This window comes from Lissotriton vulgaris, chromosome 8, assembly GCF_964263255.1.
Source record: "Lissotriton vulgaris chromosome 8, aLisVul1.2, whole genome shotgun sequence".
NCBI classification, from domain to species: domain Eukaryota; kingdom Metazoa; phylum Chordata; class Amphibia; order Caudata; family Salamandridae; genus Lissotriton; species Lissotriton vulgaris.
In genome coordinates, this window is record NC_141696.1 from 1,347,859,790 (window position 1) to 1,347,880,253 (window position 20,464).

The following is a 20,464-nucleotide window of genomic DNA, read 5'->3' on the forward strand; positions in this document are numbered from 1 at the left end:
AGTTGAGCACCACACACTAACCACTGATACCAAAACAAGCCCTCATAGAAAATAATTTAATATATAAATTAAATTGAATGTTCTAATTGTATATATTTGAAAAAGAAATATTATTTAATGTTAAATATTTCAAAAACCTTTTTTCATTCATAAATTAATACAACGATTTCTATACGTACATTTTGGAATTTACATTACTTAATAATGAAATACAAACAAATTTCTTTAGATGGGATTTTTTAAACAAATCTTTAAACATGAATGTCAATTTAATTTAATGTATTTAAATAAATGTATTAATTATGCAAACAAATAAGTTAATTACTACATTACTACTAGTCATTTGTCCCATACAAGCAGAGGTCTCTCTCACCAGGGCAGAGAGCTGCAAAGAATAAATTGAATGAAAAATGTTAAAATATTCTAAGTCTTAAGAAAAAGTATTTAATATTTATCTTAAATAATTTTATATATTTATATCAATGTTAGAAAAATAATAAAATTGTACAGGATTTTTACATTAACTTAGATTTAAAATTGAATTCTATTGAATATATTAAATGATTTTTTTCTGAAGTTAAATTATAAAAACATACCAAAAGTAAAAACTATATTTTTTTAATGTGTTACTAATATTAAAAGTGATGTATATATAATTAACTCAACAAACATTTTATATTTGAATTGTATTTTAATAAAAATGTTACATTAGTTTTTAAATTTATAAATGGTACCTTAACTAAAAATAATTAAGAGAAGACAACATTAGCTGTAAAATAACTAGATAGGCTTGGCGAATAAATTATGACCTTGAGGCCAGATCTGCACTCAAGCTGGCTTCTAAATAGCTGACAAAATCTGGCAAGGTTATTTTCTTTGCAAATAGGATTCTGGGTGCTAGCCTCTCCTCCTAAGAGTTTTCCAGTGTTTCTCTTTCATCTCCATCATGCACAAGTCAGACCTCTACGTGCACACAGGAATTGTATGATAAACAGTCGAACATTTGAGGAGAAAAAAATTTCAAGACCTTAAAAGGTTTGGAATTTCTGCCTAATACATCCTGTTGTGTGGTCTGGATGATGAACTCACATGAAGAGTCCTGCTTACCATATGCAGTTGAAATGCCTATGCTTTGTACATTTGAACAGTTAAGCAGTAAGGCATTTTTGGAACTGGTAAGCTCAGTTACATCTGGTTCACCCTTGGACCCGAATACCCTTGTGATCTGGTAGTTTGTAGCTCCTTGCATGGCTACTCCACTACTGAGAATCTGTGATAATTGTATCACAAATGTACTAGTACTTACAAAGTGAAAAGAGATGCTGGTTATGTCTCTGCTGAAAAAGCCAATGATGACCCTGCCACCTTATGTCATTTTCGCTCAATATTGCTTTTGCCTTTTCCTATAAAAATCCAGATAAAGTTCATTAACATGCTGATTTTTTGATTTGTTGATCAACATAATATTTTAGATTCAGTGCAATTAGGAAGAGGCAGGTGTCTGGTCGGTTGGTGGAAGGTCATGCGTTTATTGATGTATGCTGGTCCATAGTGCAGAGCTTATTATGTGTGGATCAACATGTTGTACGTTTGTCTTTTCTGGATCCGGAGCCACGTTAGCTTCTTCAGTTGTCATGTGATGTCGGTCCATCTAGGGAGGTCAATGATGAGTCTTGGCGCTGAGTTTTTTATTCTCTGTAGTTTCTTAAAAACAAAAAAGTATCCGCCTGCCCATGCAAAGTTAACCCACATAGCCGAAGTAACATAGTGGGGTGTCTTGAAATATAGGGGTGGAAATGGCTTTCCTTTTTATATACAACCCTAACTCACTCTTGCAGTGACATGCTTCATTATCATGTTCATCCCAGGAAAGGCTTGACCACATTCAAGGTCAGCTCCTTGTATATATCTTCATTGTTTGTGACCTGGATCAATATTACAATATTACTATATTACTACTAAAGATAACTCATCAATGCCCAGGTAATGCTTTATTCATGGGGTAGATGGGCACTATAAAAATAATTATACTTATGGTAATTATGGGGAGAGGCAAAAAAGGAGTACAATGGTCCTATGACCCTCAGCCTGTCAACATCTTCATGCCTATTCTTACCGCCAAAATTGACCCCGGGCATTCGTCAGGACAAAAGGGACGTCAGTGCCCTGGTGCAATTCTAAATTTCATTACATACAAATGACATGCAGATATAATTGCATGCAACAGGGAAGGCTACTTGTTTGTCCGGGGACTGGTGCTAAAGTACCAGAAAGACAGAACCTGTGAACAAAAACACTTTTGAATGTAGTCCCAACAGGATAAACATATATGAAACACTTTATATGCCAGGATTTCCGATATACTTTTCACATCTATTCAGCTTAAAATAAACAGGCAAATGTCTGGTCTGATGTGCACTGTGAGACCAATGAAAAATGAAAGTGAAAACACACAATTGTGATACTGTAAAATAAATGGTTTAAAAACTGTGTGCGGCGATACAGTGGCTGATGTCATACAAATTAAATAGCCATGTAAAAGTAATGCATAACTTGTTGGGTGGATTTACTGGGGTATTAACTGTGGAATTCCGTGGGTCCATGAGAAATTAGGAATTATCCAGCAAACAGATATTCCCTGTCCCCTTGCCTAAATTGTCTCCAGAGCTTCACCCAACAATGTTAGCTCTTTCAGAAGTCAAAGTCTTTGGGTAAAATAAAAAGATCCATAGTGTTCCAGTGAATCTTTTAATTCTGATGGGACCAGCAACTGCTGTTTACATCTCCATTGGAACTCAGAGGCCAATCATGTCGAAGGTCTAATATGAGCGGCTCTGCAAGAAGATTGGGACACCTTACTCTGACTTTAACGTCTTAGATTTAGAGGCACCATGGGTCGTATTTTTCTACTGATTTCCTAATTCACCAGCCATTTATATACGAGGCCACGCTTTTTAGCGTCCAATACTCTGGGACCGTTGGATCTGCGCAGAATATAAAAAATCCGGCACTCCCACTTTAGAACAGTTCGGGAATGGTCGCTTATCGCATGCCACATTATCAACAGTATAGGACTATACTGATTGCTGACAGTGACTCCACCATCTCCCAGGCGTCACACCAGATTCTCTAAACCGCAAGGACCTCATATTTTCAGCCCACGATTCTGTATCTTCGGAATACGATTGGTACCTTATTGATTGATAATTGAGTTTGAACCTCACTTGGCAGTATCACATATTGTATTGAAATATCCATTGAGGAAACCCGTACCTGGAAAGCATCGCATCTCCTGCGCCCTGACGAAGGAAATTTGGACTCTTGTCCTACTTCAAAACGCGGGGCAGCGCTTCTTTCCTTTGTTAATTGTCATGTTGTCTGTATAATTTGTATTTTTGTCATATTTCTGATGTTTCATGTAGTTGAGCTTGATGTGCTTTAGTTGTGTATGGCTTGACTGATGCGTGTGGGTATGTGTGGAACCACTAGGGGATAAATGATTTTTGTGTATATATTCTTGGTTTGGGGCATTGTGTAAATATGAAGGATGTATACTGAGGAATTTTGTAAATGTTATAAATAGTGTGATGAAATTTATGATATAATAAAAGAAAATTATGTTTATATGATTCTGGTTTGGGGCAATATTGATGTTTATTTAATGAATGAGGGAATACCCATGTATTAAATTGTTGCAAGGGAGAGGTTTTCTGTTTAAGCCCTTGCCTCCTCTCCCGGTATTTCAGAATTCAGGGACCTTCTTTTGTTCATTGAAGGTTGCCTTTTGCTAGATGTACTTGCACAGGACAAGAGGCTGTCCCTACTTAAGTGCTGATTGACAATAATTAGGTGGGTTTTAAAGTTATGTCTTCCTGATCTCAACAGTGACAACAAGGATGAAAGAATGCAAAATGAAGCAGCATTTGATTTTTCAATGTACTTGCAATTCAACTTTTTATAGGTGATAGATCATAATGAAAAGTTACGTTTGCATTATTAACCAAACTTTGGAACGGTAGGCAGCAAAACCTCTGAACCACCTTGTGCTTCTTCAAAGCTAACATCATTTCATTCCAAAGTGAAAGCTGCGTCGTGGAACACTTCCCCTTTTCAAATGATTCCCTCCAGCTTGGGGTAAGTAAACCATTCAATGCAAGGCAACTGTATGGGAGTAAAGTAAGGGTGGGCGGAATTTGCAAAATTGCCTTTCGCAAAATTTCGCGAAACGGGAAAAAATCTCAGCAAACACGTGGAATTTCGTGCTTGCGGACATTTCGGGGTCGGGGCTTCTTTGCGAGTTCACATGTCTCTCTCGTGTTTATAAAAGGTCAGAGACTGATCAGAGCAGCAGATGAGGAGAAAGAAGCTCCTGGTCACAGTAACTGCACGGGATTGCGCTTGTGAAAGTCAAGGATGCAAATGCCTCCTTCAAGCATCACAGCTAATTTTGGAGGGTAGATATGGGGAGAAAGCACACCTGCCCAGCCTCGACAAAGTTCACAATTTTTTTGGGCTGATTAATGAGTTACTGAATTTGAGCTTAAACTCGGGCACCTCCTTTATTTATATCTGTAAGAGCTGCCTGTTCAGGTTACATTTTTGTGACAGGAGCACCGTGCCAGAATGAATCCTGCCCTATATATTTATACACTAAGATGCCACTGTTTGTGCAATATAATTCCGTTCCGCCACAGATCGCGGAAGTTTTGACATTTTCACGCTCTGGGTGGAACGCGCAAAAGCTGAAATTTTGCAAGTTCCGCGAGCGGAACGGAATTTGCCGCCCACCCCTACAGTAAAGGGCTCAAAAAATCATAAAACTTTTACTAGACATGCAGGTCTAGTAACTTGAAAAATCGACGTGACCTAACTGTAATGTACTTGACCCGTGAACTGGTCTCAATGTTATTGTTACACACTTCACTTTACAAAATCCTCTAACGTCACTTACAGAAAGAAAAGTAAATGTAGGAAGACAAACTGACTTTTGACCTCAGGCTCTGAAAATCGAGCAAATGTGACAAGATAACAAGGCATCTCTATTGCTTATTCACTTTGTGACTGAAGTTAGAGGATTTTCAGCTCACCAGGAAGGTCAAGTAGGCCAAGTTAATAGCTCGTCCTGATTTAATCTGGCTCATCAAAGTGAGTGGACAAGTGTATATCTTTAGCCCTGGAGTGTCCCAAACTACTTGCCGCAAGTATTAAAGCAAGTATTAAAAGCCCATCTCATAAGCATGTTTGTACCAATAATGTTCCAATGCTTAAACAACAAGATATGTTGTATTACTGTAATGTCTTTTTTGTTATTGTTTTGTTTGCTTTAACATTCATGCCAGTAAAGGGCTTCACTGTGTAACTCATTTGTTTTTGCTGACTCTCCAGGTCTGGAGCATGCTCAAATGACCTGATGACCCGGATGACTCACTTGCTTGTTCTGATTCTAGTGACTTAGGGGGTCATTATGATTGCGGTTTTTCCGCATCCTCGGGCCGGCGGAAGCCACCGCCGGCCCCGAGGATGCGGAAAAACCGCAGCGGACTGACCAAAGACCCACCGCCACATTAGGATGGCTGGTGGGTCCTGGTTTCCGTCCGCAGCTTTTCTGCCGCGGTCGGATTACAACCGCGGCGGAAAAGCTCTAATATGGTGACGGTGTCTTCCAGACACCGTCCACCATATTAGGATGGCCAGTGAATTATGCTTTTCCGCGTCGGGTTTTCTGCTGTGGAAAAGCATACGGAACTTCACTGCGGAGGCCCGTTGCGGGCCCCCTAGGTTAAGGGGGGGTGCACATGGGGGGTACCTATGGTACCCCCCTGCATTTGCATGCAGAAAGCGGCAGGCACCGCGTGGTGCCTGCCTCTTTCTGCATGCAAATGCAATGCGTGCATTTTTAACATTGCCGCAGGTGCAGCTTGAAGCTGCACCCGCCGCAATGTTAAAAATAGAGGATGTGACCGCCAGGGTGGCGGTCACATCCTAATTGCACAGGAGGGAACTACGCATGCCATGCGGAGGTTCCCTCCTGCTCTGGGGTCGCGGACGGACGCAAGTCCGTCCGCGATCCTAATCGACCCCTTAATTGTTGTTTCCCTTTGGCGACAGCCGTCCATCTTGAACATGCTCAAATGACCTGCTGACCCGGATGGCTCATTTGTTTGTGCTGACTCTGGTGATTTAATTGTTGTTTCCCTTTGGCAGCAAGTGCACAACTTTAAGACGTAAGGCCTTCATTGTAAACTCACTAAATGTAAAGATGTCGCCCGATTTTAAGGTATTGTGAATTTTTATTGAAGGTTCATTGATCATTTTTCTTCTAAAGTCACATCCATTACTAAACTGCTTAAGAAAAGTGTACCGTTTGCGTGGACACGAGCAAGACCAGACTTTTCAAAATTTGAGAAAGGCCTTCATTAGTGCTCGAATTCTGTATCATTCAGACTCGTCTAAACCATTAATAGTTGACTGTTGGAGCCATTGGAGCACTGCTTTCTCAGCAAGATTCTAAGAATTGCGAATTACATTCTGTCACTTATCTGTCCCAGAAATTCTTACCAGCTGAAACAAACTGCACCATACCTGAAAAGGAATTGCTGGCTATATGACAGGGTTTGAAGGAATGGAGTTATTTTTTTGATTCTGGCCAAATTTCCTGTTACAGTTTTCATGGACAACCGTAGCCTCCAGTTTCTGTCAGACAATGAAGATGGTTCTTGTTCACTGCAAAGCTCAATTTCATTCTCACCTTTTGCCCTGGAAGTGATCACCAAAAGGTGGACGCATTATCCCATTACTACCTTGAGGAGACAGAAACTATCATTCAACCACCACCCATGATTGCCAAGATCAAATTATTTGAGTAACTAGCACAGTGAACTTTATTAATGAGATTAAAAAAAATACATGCCTATAAAAAATGAATAATCCGGAAATCTCAGGATTTAACTCATGAGATTTGCAATGAGCTACCCTTTCAGGAACATAAACTTAATGTACCAGTTAAGATCTTACAATCAAGAGGTAGTTCATTGGTGTCATAACCATCCATTAGCTGGGCACCCAGGGTGTACAAGAAACCTTGGAATTAGTAAACTAGAATTTTTAGTGGCCAGGCTGGAGACAAGATGTCTTCGCCTAAATTCAGCAATGTGACATATGTAGTCAAGCCAAATCAGACTGCCAGGCTTGCTCACATCCGGCCTGGGCTCATGTGTGGTGGGAGTGGAGAGCACTGGCAATAAATCTGCACATGCACTCAGGAAGTTGCTTGTCATCCTAGTCTTTTCAGTCTCAACTTCCTGATATTACGTCTTGCTTACCTGCTTATCTTGCATCCTCGCGACCTCCTGAACTAATGTCTGCATTTCTCGTCTAGTTGGACATCTCCTGGAGATTTCGGCTGTCGCATTCCTGGTCCAGCTTCTCTGCTCTCCTCCCTGGTCCTAGAGGACTTTATTTTGCTGGCAAACCTGCAAAACAAATAGAAAAACACCAAAGCTGCACATAAACCTTGTTGGGTAACGCACTTTGCATGCTTATGTATATGATTTGACAAGTAAACAGATTTACTTACCTGCCTTTTGTGCAACCTCTGCACTCTCCTGTGTGTCAGAACAATTATCGGACTATTCTTTCATCTGTGGGGACACACATGACATATGTAAACAACTTTTAAGTTTAGGGATTGGGAGTTTAGCCTTTCATTCCAGAACTCAGTGTTTGTCTTACATCTTAAGGCTTGTTGGGTGGATGGCATGGCGTAAGTTATGAGTTAGGATTGATTAAATGTATATGCATGATGTAATGCACTCTATTTGTATGTATGATTTTTGTCTCCATTTTTAATTCTGGTTTACACCACAATCCTGTAAAAATCTAGGGGCCGTAATACGCATGGTGAATGCGTAGGCCCCGGGGCAGCGTGTGCTCGCTCTGCCCACAGGGCAGCTCATTCATGTGCACTTTTAAAGGGGATTAGAGATTCCCTTGCAGGTGGATGCAGTCAGTGACAGCACCCGCCATCAAGGGAATGTCTCGGGCATCCGTAGGACCCCCTTTCTCCCCTCAAGAGGGCTGCTCTCAAGGGGCGCACTCACAGTGCACCCCCTTTAAGGTGGCACACTGTGAGTACAGCCCCTGAGAGCTTCTTTGCCTCTGCACCTGCGTCTGTAATATGGCATGGGTACAGAAGCACAGGAATTCACTCATTTGCATAGGGCACGCCCCTATGCAATGAGGGAACACCCCTTGATGGCAGCACTGGTGCTTAAGTACATCCGCTCTATCAGTATTACTGAAGGGGATGCACAAGCATCCGCGCCCCGTCTGTAATACCAAAGTGCCCACGCAAAGTGCCCCAGGAGCACCTATTGTAATACAGCACCTGATGTAAAAAAAAGTATAGCGGTAGTATAAGGTAGGTCTCAGTTATATATATCTTAAATGTCATTAACCACTGTTCTTTCTTTCACCCATATAAATGGTAGCAGCGCCATTTAACTTCTGTGCAATATAGTAGATGGGTGAGGGGGGATTAACAGGTACCTGTAGCAACAAATGGCCATATGCACTGAGGTAGAAGGTAGGGAGTGTACTTCTATATATTGATCTGATTATAAGTAGCTTATATTTGTTCATAGAGAGAGGCATGTAGATGGGTACAGATAGAAGCATCTCCTGCAGCACAGTCTTTTGTGGACGCATCAGTCTTCTCTTCCCTGCCCGTCTTCCCTGTCAGTCGGGATTGGCTTTGACATAGTTGGGCCTTCTTGTTCAATAGGGAAGTTGGAACCTCACATTTTGACCTCTGCTCACTCCTGTGGAAAATACAGGTGAGATTTCTGACACAGACAACTTAAGAAAGAAAGGACATTTACAACCATTACCCACTGAGATATAGGAGAATATTTCTTGGATTTTATCTCTAGTCTCCCTCAGGATATTGATAAAACTACCATTCTGTTAGTAGTCAACAGACTCTCCAAGCTGACCCACTTTATAGCCAGCAAAGGTCTTCCTTCTGCTAGTGACACTGTGACCCTGGTAATCTACCCAAGTTTACAACATCAGACCAAGGCCCTAAATGTGCTTCCTGTACGTGGAAAATTGGTGTTATGCCTTAAAAATTCGATCACATCTTTCCAAAAGTTTCTATCCAGAAACAGATGGCTAAACTGAGCGGGTTAACCAAAAGTAGAAGAAATACCTTTGTTGATTCACCCTCAGGTCTAATTCTTCATGGGTAGAGTTAATATGGGAAGTCCAGTTTGCTTACAAAAACTTGCATCACACGGCCCTCTGCATGTCACCATTTTAACTAAACTATGGACATTACCATAGGTACCTATCTATTTTACAACCTTTATAGCACAGTTGCTTTCCTAGTCTCACCCTGCGCCTCAAACACTTGGAAAATCTAGCACAGATAATACATCACAATGTCCTGGAGGCCAATATTCAGTGCAAACAGGTCGCTGACCTTTGTCGACAGCCTGCTCCTACTTACTCACCAGGAGGCAAAAAGTGGCTCTCTACAAATAACATAACCATCCAACACCGTCCTCAGTTCATCCACATTTCATTAGGCCATTTGAAGTATTTAATCCAGTTACCTTTAGGCGTTAATTGCTCCGGTATATGATTCATCCTGTTTTTTGCGAAAAGGAGTGCTGTAGTGTAGTTCCTATATTCCCAATAGGCTCTGCGCATTGGAATATATATCCTGCAGCTTAGACGTAGGACTGAGGTCTACTAGGTCTCTATCGGTTATTTAGACTTAATTGTGAGTGCCAGCTCGCTCAGAGGTCACTAGAAACTTTCTCAAATAAACAAGAAGGGATTTGTTTCTGACAACCGCATAAAACATGACAACTTTGTTTCCCAAGATTAAGAAATAAAATCTCTAGAGTCACGGAAACAATAGATAACTATTTCACTCAGTCAATCGTGCATGCTTAGTTTCACCAGAGGTGCAAGAGGAACAGAGAGACGGGCATTTTCAATAAAAGGTATTTATTGAACAGTATTCTTTCACAAGCATTGAAACTGAACTGCTACAATAGTAACGCTTACTATGAAGTACAATATATATAATACGAACAGTATTATAAAGTAGTACTGTAAAAGCATGATATGGTTTCTATGCCATAAAGTGCATAAAATGTATAAAATACATAAAATACATACAGTGATAAAAGGATAACTAAAATACTGAACTGGTGCTTCTAAATACGCCTACCCCGGTGTACCTAACCTATGTCTAGTACGAGGGAGGAAGTAAAAGAGGAGTAGCTTAAGTTTTAGGAGTTTTCTGCCAGGAATCTGATTCCAATAATTCTCTAAGAGGTCTGATCAGCTCCGTACCTTTGGTTCTAGAATGAAGGAGGTCTTGTATCTCGTTCTCAGGACTTGATTTCCCAGATACCCGCAAGGGTAGCCTGGAAACACTGGAGCTGGATTTCTAAGCAGGAGAAATGACAGAGTCTCGCAGTGCGTCTGCTGGAGGGTCAGCTTCCTTCGGCACTTGCTGCTGCAGTGGGTTGGGCAAGTAGATAGTCAATCTGCTCCAAACCACCGTGTGTTTGTTTAGGCAAATCAAGGCATATTTATACTTTGAAGGTGCTGAGTTTGACGCATGTTTGGACTTAATAAAGTCACTCAAAGGCTCATTTCTTGCAAAACGCCGGGAGTTCTAGGAGAACTTAATATTCAAGCAGGGGGAAGTCCCGGGCTGCTGAAGGTGGGTTTTTCCAAGAAAACTTTGTTAATTCTTGGAGCTTAGTGGAAGTATACATGCCGTATTTGGGCTGTATGGTTTAGGCCAAATATGGTAATGATTTCTATGCCTATATAAGGAAATGTTAAAGTATACCTATATAAGGGCATGAATCAGGAAAATTATACTAGGGTCCGAGATTCATTTACAACACCTGCTGGTGTTAGTAAATAAACACTGGGAGTATGAAGTATTTGCTATCAAGGATATGAAAATGCACCATAGTAACCCATGTGTTTTCACACTCATGTCACTAAGGGGCTTCACTATATGACTCATTTGTGTGTGCTGACTCTAATGACTCATTCATTGTTTCCCTTTAGCAGCAGATGTCAGTTCTGGAACATGCTCAAATGACCTGCTGACCATGATGACTCTTGTTTGTGCTGACTCTTATGACTTCATTATTGTTTCTCTCTGGTAGCAGGAACAAGTTCTGGAACATGCTTGAGGGCACCGCCTTCTGAGATGGCACCTCTATTTAAAGAGGCTGTGTCATCTCACCTTCACTTGCTATTCATGTTTGATTTTGAAAGGAGCTGCCACATCGAGGAGCCAGGCTCCCAAAAGGTTTGCTTGATTTCAGAGAGCTGTCCTGGTCTTTCTGCAGATCAAGGCTGCACGTGTTTTCTGACACCGTGCTCTACAACAGCATACTTTCAGTCCTCGTTCAATTTCTTCAGATGTTCGAATAAGGTACAGCCTTCTGGTGCTCAAGTAGAAATTCTTCAGGCAAATTGGGAAAAAACAGCAATCCGGTAAGATGATGAGTCAGTGGGTATGTTTAGGTCTGCACAGTGATTAATTTGCAAAAAAGTACGTTGCAGGGCCCTTCTCAGACGGCGACTGCAGCTTGCCCCTCCCATTGCCCCTGTCAGCACTACCAATAGCAGTACCAGTTGAACTACTAACCATCATACTCCTGCAAGTGTGAAAATTCCACCTTTTCTAATTCATCCAAAACAATAATACTGGTGTGAGTGGCAGGTAATGTTCTTTTTAATGTATATTGATTGACTTATTAAACCCTGTTGCTTATCTCAACATTAGGCAGACAGTGCCACCATGATGGTGGACTATAACTAGAGCCAGTATTGATAATAAAGTGCTGGTGCTGAGCACCGAAAACTACTGGCTCAAAGTAAGCACTGGGTTTGCACTAATGGTTGGTGAATGGAGATCAACCAACTATAGCACAAGAGGCACATTGGGAACAAACTCCTAGTTCCCCCTCAGTAGCGCTCTATCTATGGATATATAGGCTTGATCTGGAAATTTACAATGAACCTTGAAAAGAACTGTTACAGCTTTTGATCCAGGAATAACAGGAACTTTGTGTTATTTAATACAAGGAACTGGAATTATGGACTTTGTTCTCTTAGTGGAAACAACCAGCGTTTTCTTGTGTGAAATATAAAAATAATTCTTCATGAAAGTAGAATTAATAAGTGTTGACTAACCTTTTAACTTACAGATCTTCTTCCCTGCAGCACTCACCCTAACGTCCCTTCCCCCGTTTGGCCACATCAATACTCTGGTGAAATATAACACTCAGAGTAGGTGCTGCCAGAAGGAGGGCATTTTGCAAGCATGTCTTCCGAGAAACAGGGCTTGACAGGGAACCTCACAAACACTGAACATGTTGTATGCCTCGTTTCCCTTGTTCTGCAAATTCCATAGAGCCACAATGTTGAAAAATCTCTTCATAATTACCTGCAATTCACATTGCAATGTTTAGCAAATGCACAGTGCTGTCTTTCTAAATGCAAAATAACATTGTATATCTGACCCTTCCTGTTATGAATGATACATTTTTTTTTAATACTGTGCACAACTAATATTTCATTGCAGCAAGTGAAGGAATGCTGTACTATCCATCATACCACATATCTCAGTTTTCAGGAAAGAAACCATGAGCAAGCTCCCTAACGATCAAATACATAGCTGAATTCATGCCAATGGTCTTTAGTCTCCCACGGCTACAAATTAATTCTCGCCCACATTCTGCTCTGTCATGTATCTCTCGTGAAACACATAAGATCAAATATGCACTGCACCAGTTGCCTGGAGCCTAAATCATCATTCTGACTTGGCTCTAGCATGAAATAAAAATCATGACCTGCTCCTCATATACTTGCATTTAATTAGATGATTCTAAAATGGTAAGGTCATATTTTGTAGCTGAGACTCTTGTTCACTTGCAAAGTTTGTTTAAAGTAGGATTTTTGCAAACTGTCTGACATTTTACTCGACTCGAGTAAATAGGCGTTTTCTAAACAACATATTTTTGTGCTATTTCACAAATTGGCCCAGCAATAAAATCAAAGCACCTTTAAGAGACATTTCTTGCTTTCAGGAAGCAGAGAAAATCAAAAGCTTTCATTAGCAGTGCTAGGGTCGTTGTGATCCCTTTCCGAATACTTGTTTGTGCAGGGAGCTCAAATGCAACCGTGTGGTATGTGTACCCCAGGAATTAGCTAGTGTGACAAAGTTTGCACCCATAGATACATTCTGGCACGTCAAGCGAGCTGAAATCTAACAGGGGGAAAAGGCCTGGTAAATACTGGCACGTGTGGATGTTGTTGTGAAAAGCAGCACAATTTGAATGTTACATCCATTTTAGGACAAACTCGTAATAATAAGTGTTCTTTATCTCACCTAAATATTCCAAACCCCTCTTCTTCGTACGGTATTATGTACAATAAATATTTCATTCCCATCCAGAGCAATGCAAACGAGGGCAAATACAGTGTGATAAAAAATCATTGTCTGAGGTAGAAAAAAATCCTTCATGATGTGACTACCTCTTGTACATTTACAGGTTAGGAGGAAATTGAGTGGCAATCATGAACTCCAGAGTTAATCGGTTCACAAACAACACGTGTAAACAAATGCGACCAGCAGAGGAGGTTTCTCCGTGAGGAATCCTCAATCCACTCTTGGCCCTTCATTATCATTTAAACAGTGCAGAGGCTCTCACGAGCCTGAACGACCCTCTTCGCTGTTTAATGGGCACCCTGCCAATGCTTCTGATCTATCTACCTCCACTGCGCATGTGCGGGGAAATGTAGGGATGACGCTTGTTCTGCGACTCGAGCCTGTAGAAGGGCTCACGGCTCTGTGTCACTCTGTAGCAGGGACCATGGTCTAAGCCTGCCTTTCACTCCATACTTTCTTCCTATGTCACCAGCTGTGGTGGAGTCTGATTTCGATTGACTGATTGATTGATTGTAGATGATAAAGGATGGTGTCTAACTTCCCCTTTCTCATCTTGTCACTAGCTGGGGTTGGAGATGAAAAGTATGACACCACCCCTGCCAGTGACATAAGGGCAAAGGGCGGGATGAAAGGCAGTTCTGGTTACGCTATTGGTCTAGTCCCCAATCTTGTAGACCAATGATGACATGATAGAGTCAGTTTGATGGCAGCATCAAGCTGCTGCATGCATGCGGTGCTGTGATTCAAGTCTCCAGCAGGGTCCACGGATGCCAGGCTAGGATTATCGGCTGAAATGCGATCCCATGTTTGTGTTTTGGTAAGGGTGATGTTTGCTGTACTGAGGTATTACTTTTTGCTGGGGTCAGACCTCAATGCTGGGAAAGTGGCAGTCATGGAGGTTAAGAAGGCTGATGTTTGATAATTTCAAAAGATGCTATCTGGGAATATCTGTGACGCAAAAAATAAAACATCTCTTCCAATGCTCTTCAGGCTCCCTGTTCATAGCCTCCAGAGGATAGATCAATTAACTCTGTCTCCCATTTACTTTAAAGTCCTGGAAAACAAAGGTAATGAGCAACAACAGACGCACCTGCACTGCGCTCTCTTTCTACTCAGCTCCTGCACGGAATAGCAGCCAAGTGCACTGCATCCCATCCAGACGAGAAGAGGCGGGAATGTATTTTTTTTATGTCAGGGAGGTGAATGAAGTGTACTGGACTGAGAGGCAATATTAGAGAAAGATAGTTGGTTTAAGAGAGAAGTGAAAGAAAAAAAGGTCATAGGGGGGAAAGAGACAATGACAGGAAGAGTTCAGAGGGAAGATTGTGAGAAACAGAAAGAGATCACGTTAAGAAGAGAGAGGAGGAGGAAGTAAAGAGAATACATATTGGTTAAAAACACCTCTTTTTCCATAATCACCATCCCCTTTTGCTTGGACTGCTGCTGCTGATCTTCCGACTCTGTACACTGTAAACTAGAACCCAGCTAACCAGGCCCAAACATGTAATTTGACCCCTATGAATTTGCTGAATTGGTAAAAACCTCTGATTATCACAATTAAATTGCCTATTAGTCCATAGTATGTGGTTGCGTGCGTGCTCAGGGCCTGTAAGTGAAATGGCACTAGTGAAGGGAAGCTGAATTGTGCCACGACTAATGTGACAATGTAAAGCATGACTCCAAGCTGCCAGAGAAGCCTAATGATCCTTTTGCCAGGCATAGGCCTTCCTTTTAAATAGTATCAAATCATCACTATTGTAGACCATACCACCCCTAAGGCAGGGTGCATAGCATTTTAAAGTAGGGCAGGTGTATTTAATGTATTTTTACATGTTTCCACAGTGAAAAAGGAATCAACCCCATTTTTCACTGTAGCAAGGCTGGATGTGTATTGTGTTTTCTACTTTTAAACTGTTTTGATACTGATAAATGCTTAACACATTTCTCCTAAGTTAATCCTGTCTGTTCTGTTATTACTCCTGATCAAGGATTTCATTTCATGGTAGCAACCATGCGAGCAAAGGGTGCAATTTTTGCAATCCTAATTGCACTGTGTTCAGGAGGTGAGCACTCATGCGATTGTGAGCCCTGAGGCAGTGCACAAAAGTGATTGTTGAGAGTGGGCGTGGTGTAGGAGCAAGTGAGCTGCCGCCTAGAGGAACAAACTCGCTGCAGGCATGGTCGCGGTCCCGACACCTGTTCAACCAGTCAGCAGGGGGCCTGAGGGCTGAAGGCTAAAGGCTGCATTGAGGCACACAAGGCACAGTGGGGGGTGAAGGGACCTCCCGTAGTTGCATTGTGTTATCTGGGATCTGATGGGAGAGAGCTGTGATTCACGACTGGCATGCCTCCCAGACTCTGGGCTAGGCCTGGGTGCTGAGATCCGTCAGAGGTGAGTGGAGGCACCACGGAGACCATAGTGTTTGCAAGGTCCCACATGTCTCTGCCGGTGCACCTGTTGTACCTGGCATTGAGCATACCGCCTGACCCGAATTCTGCCCCAAGTTCTGAAGGGTTCTGAGGACCTGCTCTGTTGTGCGGTCACAGTGCATGGTGGAGGTAATCAGAGCCTGGTGCTGTGATGTTGCAAAGCTCAAAGGGGGAAAGACAGTGGAGACCTGTGGGGGCCCTGTTGTAGTTTACAAAACCCCCAGGAACCTAGCAAAAGTCCCCAAGAGCTTCACAAAAGCCCCCTAGAGCCTCGAAATCCCAAGGAAAGCCGGGCAGTTCTGATTGAGTACATTATACCTGATGTGATTACAAAAGAGACTTTGAATGCGTGTGCCCTCCTCCCTTTGCTGCAAGCTAACAGCCCAGGAGAGGGTCGCACTGTGACAGTGGAAAGTCAAACTAACATAAGACACGGGGGAGTCGGGGTGTCAAAGGTGGAGTGGAATAAGGTCACAGCCCCCTGGCGCCAGTCTGTCAGCCCATCTCTAACCTGTATTTTTGAGCTACACAGAAAGGAAGCAGCCTACAGTGGAAGCTGATGAGAGACCATAGGTGGTGGGTGTCTGTGGGGGGAAGGTGCAGAAGTGGGCAGATTTAGCCCAGAACAACATGCCCCTCCCCTGCAGCCTGCTACCTCATGCAATTTCCTCCATTTTTCTAACTAAAAGTGCATTCATAGCAGCATACAGCTTTATCTGTGGACAGGCACAGAAGAAAGACAACCACAGCCAGGACACAGCTAACCTGATGCAATTTATGCCATGCAATCAATCAAGTCACGGGGACCAGTGGTGACCCAAAAGAGAAGAAAATGGACAGACCACCCTACACATCCAGTTGCCCCCGACTAGTTTTTACCACAAATCCCAACAACAGCACACAAGCCTGCAGCAACAAATCATGTAATCGCAACTAGTATTCCAGGAGGGGCAAACCCAAGTCATCTACAGCCAAAAATGACCTCCAAATTTGACTTTCTAAAAAAATGCATGGGCAGTCATTTTCTCCAGCAATACTAATATCAAGGGGCTGCTGTCCCCTTAAGCCACACCATGGTCCTTCGCACAAGGGCTTTGCCCCTCCCTGGGCTAGAAGGGAGCACTGAATGTTGCACGGATCTTCAGAGTCTTGAAGCCCTTAAGGATCCCTACTTCAAGGAGCGTGCCCTTGCTGTCCAGGGCAGGGACAAGGAGATAGCTGTTAAGTTCTGCTCAACTTTCCTCTTTTGCACATTGTGCCAAGAAAAATCAGAGGCACCAGAGATAAAAGCAAAGGAGATAGAATTCAAACCTATGGTAGCGGGAGACTGGACTCAGGCTTTGCTTAGTTTGTTGCTGGGAGGGGTAGACTTGTCTTAATCGATTACTCAAATGGAGGAAGAGGAGAAAAAGCTCAACCATCCTGGGCCAGAAGCTCTCTCAACCTACATATCATTTTAATGGTACCAGTCAGACTAAGTTCAAGTACCCTAATGGAGCGTCACCACAATCCGAAGAAACAGGCTACAAAGGATGCAAAAAACAGCAGGAAAATGGCTCAAATCAGTCTTCTCATACCGAGGATGGCTTATGAATTATTAAGAAAGATCTATCATGTCTCCACTCTACAGAATGGTAGAACATGTTGGCTTTGTATGGCAATGAAGCACCCAAAAACTCTCGCCCCATCACAACTGGCAATGAGGAGCCATAAGGGTCCCAAGAGCTGCTCTGTGCAATAGTGCTTGGAATCCTGCAGAGTTCTTTGGAGGCAATGCATTTTCAAGCATCAAAATGGACATACAGATCAGTGTTCTAAAAACTCTAGCATGTATGTAGCAGTAATTGACGAAAATATCTCAAACCTAAACAACTTAATCACAGGCAGACGCACAGGGGCAGGCCAGGATTGCAACACCTCCCTGGTTCTCGACAAGCTATCTAAACTTCAAGAGATGATGTCAAAGCTAGCTGGCAATCTGAAGGAAGTGGTCAATGGGAAAAACCCAAAAGAGCATAGGTCGATCACAAGAAGAAGAAGAAGCCAAAGTTGATTATGGAAACCAGGCTGGTCACAGAGACGACATAAATGTGTCTACCACAGATGAGTCTGTGGAACCGCAGAATGGAAATCCCAGGGACATCCCCATCAAAGGCAACTACCAGAGCGCATACTGACCCTGGGGTGATTCTAGCCTCTTCAACAGGACCACTGGACTCTGCCATGGAACATCTAACAACAGAAGAGGAGCCAAAATGTAAGATAGAAAAAAAGGAAGGACGACAAAAAAAATCTGACTCAGAATTATAACTTTGTGGCCTACCTAGTCTTCCACACTAGAATAGGTCCGGCCCTTGCCCCCCTGGTCCAAGAACAAAATCCCTCTATAGCATTGGAAGAGGCTCCTGCAAATGCAGGCTCGACCCTGGAGATCACTCCTGGGTCTCAAATGACCAATATCAAGGAAATCCCCCAAGCATCTGTCTCACAAGATGATACGGAGTTAGCCACATCAGTCAAATAAACACTGTGTCGGGGGACTTTGAGCCTCTCTTAATAACATGCACAGCAATAAGAATGGGGCGACTGTTATGCGCCTTGGACATGAGGGAGAATCCCATAACAGGTAGGTGCCACCACCTCCCGCCACAAGTGATTTTGCAGTACCATCTACCATCCCAGTCACCTATTGACCCCCTGGAGAATTTGTGAGCTTCATTTGCAACAGCCTGTATGTTACTCTGCCTGGAATACACGACCAGGGGTCAATTTGACATTTAAATATACTCAAGCATGTTCGTTTTATGGGCACGCTTGGAGAAGTCACATCGCAACACATCACCTTGATCAAATTTATCGACCCATCAGCGTAATGAAACAATCAAAGTAATCTGGTGAGTCAACAAGCTGGCATAGAATATCCTGGGAAACACTGAGACCTTCGATCAGTTGGGGATCATAATCATTGCGTCAATGAACCCTGGATATCCGCATGTGTTGGAGAGCCTGAGGAAAGAGGACACTATACCGACTCAACCTAGACCATTCTACTCAGTCTTAAGAAACACCCTGAGTAAATCTCCATCCTCCCAACTCAGCAAAGCTGCAGGCTCTATGATAAGCCAGCGTATGGCCCTCAAGCAGCAGATAATTGGGGTAGGCTGTCAGGAGCAGGGTCGGACTGGCAAGGCCGGGCACCGGGCAATCCCCCGGTAGGCTGCCAGGGGTGGGGGCCGGTTTTTGGTCCGGGGGCCGGTTTTGTTCCAGGGTGAGGCGGGGCCGTTTTTTTGTACTGCGCTCAGTACATACTAGTCACTGCTCATTGCAGCGCTGGCTGAAGCAATGAGAATTCATTAATAGAGCGGCATGTCTAATAAATGAATGTTTGCTACAGCCAGCGAAGCAATGAGCAGCGACTAGTATGTACTGAGCGCAGTACAAAGCCTGCGGGCCAGCCGCACGGCATTCATGTGACGTGGTGGAGTCACGTGAATGCAACTATAGTGTGCGAGCCACTTCACTAACAGAGCAGTTAGCCGTCCAGTGCAGGCCCTGTGTCTTCTAAAGAGCCGAGCCTGCAGAGGCACGCAGCCTGCTTCGGTAGGCTGGGTTCACTAATGTGCCTGTCTAGTGGGTTGAAATTGAGAAACACGAGGATTACAGCGTGTCTCAGGCTCAGCTGCAGTAAATGTGACCTCCGGCCTCACCAATTCAATTGCCGAGGGAGGGAGGGAGTGAGTTGCGCGGCAACAGTTGGTAAGTCGAATTCACAGAGTTGGTGGAGTGTCTGACCTGATCATCTCTTATGAAGCCCCAAAACACTTCAGTCTCATACAGATTACCAGTCATTGCCCTCTGCTTGGTCGAAGAAGGTTGAGACCTCGCACTAGCTACTCTCATCGGCTCTATATTGATATATAGGATTGCACTGTATTTTTGCCTAGTCAAAAGAATACTTGAGCACTTCCAAGGCATTCACACCATACAATTCGACTGATAATAGGCTATCCCAGAGTTATTCGTTTATTTCCCTTTCTGGAAAAAATTACAGTCTCGATGTTAAAGCCAGTCTTGTTTAAGGTTGTTTAAGGTTTATCTGGGGTATCTCTAGAAATACCTAGTCTGGTATTTGAGCCATTGCGCTCATCTGATTCTCGGCTGTTTTAATAACGCAATCTTCAGCTGCAGATTTTTTTAGCTAGGATCTTACTTTGCAGAATTCCGTTCTGGTTTCCGGTAGGAGTAAGACAAAGCTACCCTCCTTTAGAGAACTGTGAAAAGTGTATAATGTTGTTGCCTTGCCCACACTGCCTGAGACTTCAGTCTCTTTGCTTTACCTTCTGTTACTTATCGTTCCCCACAGCGCTGTGAAGCCCTTTCGAATATGTACACGCTACAAAGGGAAGTTGAATTAAATAGGATAACACTTGTAAGATTTGCTATAATATTTTAGGAGACCGTGTAAAGAATGTGTGATAATAAAGGATGTTTCTTAGGAGATCTGCATGATGTTTGGTCACGAAGCAGGTAACAGGGGCT